We start from the raw sequence: 4,150 nt of genomic DNA, 5'->3' as shown, positions 1-4,150 counted from the left end.
CAACATTTCTGCACTACCCGGCTTCAGTGAGCAGTCCCCGTGCTCTTCCCCGTGTCTCTCTCTCTGGCAATTACAGACAGGAGCTATGTGGGAAAGTTGATCAGCTTCTCAGAAGTTTCAGAGTAGAAGGCTGGCCTTCACCACAGCTGTAGAGTACATATACACATCTGTAGGAAGAGTTGCTAGGAAGAGTTAGTTTAAAACTACTGTCAGAGGTGCTCTGCTTAAAACAGAATTCTTGCTATTGCAAACATTTTAGAGTCTGTAGGGATGGCTTAGTGGTTATAAAGCTTGCTGTTCTTACAGAGAGCCCATGCTCAGTTTCAAGCACCGGCATGGGAAATCACAACAATCCTTGGGTCCAGGGGTCAGGGGTTCTGTCACCCTCTTCTGACCTCGGTAGTTTCTCTACTTGTATCAGCGGACCCATCACACTGCTCTGACCTCTGTTGGTTCTGAACCCATGTAGTATGATGACATTCATGCAAGCTGAACAACCATATGCATAAAAGAAGCAAATCTGTTTTTTAAAGAGATAAAAATTTGTTTAGAATCTCCTTCTTTTCTTTCCTTTTACTGTTTTTACTCTTCAGCTTCCTTCTTTTTAAAAATAAAAAGACTATTAAGACTATCTTATGACTTTAATGTACTTTCCTCCAAAACACTTGTCCCAATGGAAAGAGAGCACTCTGACCAGTGTGCTTTCCTCACAAAAAACATACTTTGCCACTTCTCAGTGCATTCTCTGTATTACGGTCATGGGATCAGGATGTTTGTGCCTTTTCTTTGGTGAGTAACCAGCAATTTGTGAACAAATTGTTGTCATATCACTTTCCAGGACTTGATATACTCTTGGACATGGTCTTGACAAACACTATAACAAGGTAAGGAATGAGTGTCTAATTTTATAGCCATTTTACATTAAATCATGCCATTTCAAGAGTGCTTTGCCCGTAAAAAGCTGCAGAATATATTCTGCCATCTCTATTCTTTCCTCAGACATATTTTTCCCCTCATGGATCCCTTCAAGGTCTCATATTTGACTCCCACACAGCTTCCTCCCCTTATTGACTTCCGACATTTAATGTCACAGCTTCTGGGTGGAATACAAAAGGTTTGCATTCGCAGGAGTCAACTCAGCTGGTGTGTGGAGGGAAGAAAGTAAAATGGGACTCCAACTGTCACTCTGACCCCCCTGCCTGGGGTAAAGTTGAAGAGAAACTTGAATCTGAGCATCCGGAAGTGCTGTGGTTGAGTGCTCTGGAAAAAAAAAACATGCCTGCTTCTTTTCAAAGTTATTTTCACCAGGCTTTCCTTGAGGGAGTCACACAATTCAATGAGATCATGGATGAATGTTTCTGGCCTGTAAAATCATCTGAGGCTGGCTTCTTGCATTCTTTAACATGAGTTTAAGTTTTATAAGATGAGAAATCTTCCATTGAAGTAGACATCAAATATAATAGATAAATACAGCTAATTGAGAAAAACCAGGGGAGACCACATGGAGTTGCAAGCATCCCGCATTGGGTTGCAATTATCCCCGGGGTATAACTTACAGGAGAGCTGTCCTCCTGAGAAATAATCTGTTAAGAATAATTAGATACTTAGCTTCATAGAACAGCAGACAGTGCTTCTCCAAGGGAGTCCTTCCAATCACAGAATAGTACTGGGAAGGGGAATGGGAAAGGAATTGATCTCTTAGAGAAGAACAAGAGAAACAGATGCAGATTTGAGGGGCAGTGCTGTCTAGGAGGAACTGAGAGGCTAAGGGAGTCATGTGACCCTGAGTTTTAGAGGAAGTGGCAAGAGGTAGAAGCATAAACAGAGGTAGGATGGGAGTAAATCTGGAGCATAGGACTTTGGATGATGCTGTCACCCAGGGGCTGTGTGACCAGGTGTTACAGTGTCACACACAGACGTCCTGTTCTTTGACAAGAGAAAGGGAACGTATTTGCCTTTTTAAAAAAATATCATACGATGTTTTGAATCACCACCCCTTTTGCCATTCCAAAGGAAGACTTCCATAAGCAGTTGGATTATTTAAAAAAAATTACATATTGTATTTTCAGGTATATAATGTTCTCAGTGAGTTTTATAGTCAATTTTAATGCCTTAGCTTTTTGATGTTCAATTAACTTATGACAATCAAGAAGCTATGAAAACATTTAAAAATTGATAATACTCTACCTGATATTGAACTATAAGGTCTCTGTTGGCTAAAGAGGTGGCTTAGTGGGTAAGAGCACTGAGAGCTCCTGCAGAGTATGAGTCCCAACACCCACATAATGGCTCTGGTTCTGGCAAATCTGACATGTTTTTCTACCTCTCAAGAGGTAGTGTGGTGAACAGACAAACATGCATGCTGCCAAAACACAGATACTCATAAGAATAAATAAAAATAAAATATAAGATATGGAAAATACAAATGGATTTGAGAAGTTGATTGGGAACATACTGCTGCCCCTGCTGAGACAGAATTCCAAGTCTGTTAAACTCTAGAGCAGTTTTCCAAAACCTTACAATAAAAGGCATTTCCCCATATCCCATCGTATTTTTGGTTGCTCAGCACAAATGTACACATAAATATATGTAGACATAGTAGTGTTCCTGCTCTTTCAGATAGATGTCATAGTTTATTAGAATGGATTCTTCAATGCCAAAGGTATGTTAAAACTCCATAATCAACCTGGCACCGAGGGGACTCACAGAGACTGAATCACCAACCAGAGAGCATGCGTGGGACAGACCTAGTCCCCCTACACACACGAGCAGATGTACAACTTGGTCGTTGAGTGGAACCTCTCATAGCAGATGCAGAGACTGCCTCTAACTCAGTTGCTCGCCTTTGGAACCTTTCCCCCTAACTCAGCATGGCTTTATCTAGGAGAAGATGAGCCCAGTCCTACTACAACTTGATATGGCAAGGTGGGTTGATATTCATGGAAGTTCTCCCCTTCTCTGAAGAAAAATGGGGGGTGGGGAACAAAGGCAGAGAAGAGGAGAGAAGAAGGGACTGGGAGAGAAGAAGGAGGGGAAGCTCCAATCAGGATGCAAAGGAAATGAATGAATGAATGAGTGAATGAATGAATGAAGAAAAACCTTAGCATTATCTTCTTTGTCTGAAAGCATATCTAAGACCAATCTCTCTTAATGTGGATCAAAGGAGAGCACAAACATATATCAAGGACTTCTGATATGAGAAATGATGCCCTGAGATGTTATTTAAACCTCTATTTAGACTAACATGTTAGAAAGTGCAAAGGAGAGGGAATCACCATGTGGGGGGAGAGAGAGACATTTTTTTCCTTCTTCAAAACATGTGGTATATTTTTATCTCTTGTGAGTCTTTAACAGTGTAGGCTTGGTAATTGTACATTCCCATGTGTTAGTTAAAATTAGAGACAGAAGATCAATTTTGTACAGGTTAAGAGCATGTGTAAGCATGGATGATGAGGGTCCACTACAATAAGAAGAGGAATAATGGATTAATTAATATATCACTGTGTTATTTATTTATCAATATGCTATACTATATCAATACATTTTGTATGCAATTACTAATAAATCAACAAGTTTTTTTCTGTAATTTCATGTTGGCAACAATTGTTACTGAGAATAGTTTACATCAATTGCATTTGTCCAAGACGGTACTATGTGCTATTGAATTAATGTATTACTTTCCACAATATTCAATGTTTTGAGCAACCTTATTATCAGGAAATCCATTCCCAGTGAGCCCTACTTACCTTCCCTTATAGATACATGAATCTTCTCCATCTCCTATTTCATAACAGCTTGGGAATTTGGCTTAAGTTCTGCTTATTGTATGCTTGAAGGAAGTGTTACACAAAATCCATTCTGGTTTGCCTGCTGGTAGATACTGTGGCCTCTACATTTTGGGGGTAGAGAGAAGAAGGGTTTTAAGGCACCAGTGTTGCTGACCTGGAGAGACATACCTTCTTAATAAAGAAGCCCTGCGATGATGCAATTGATATTTCTGAGTTTTAGAGTCAAAAATCTCAGCTTCCCTGTTTGAGAATTGTTTGGATCATGGATCAGAAACAAATCCTGAAGTGTGCCTTGGTGTCTTCCTCTATGAATTAAGAATGATAACAGTACTTGTCCTCTTGGGTAATGAAAACTGAACCAG

The sequence above is a fragment of the Rattus norvegicus genome, chromosome 4, assembly GCF_036323735.1.
Source record: "Rattus norvegicus strain BN/NHsdMcwi chromosome 4, GRCr8, whole genome shotgun sequence".
Classification (NCBI taxonomy): domain Eukaryota; kingdom Metazoa; phylum Chordata; class Mammalia; order Rodentia; family Muridae; genus Rattus; species Rattus norvegicus.
The sequence above is the reverse complement of the archived record's forward strand: the minus strand, read 5'-3'. Positions refer to the sequence as shown.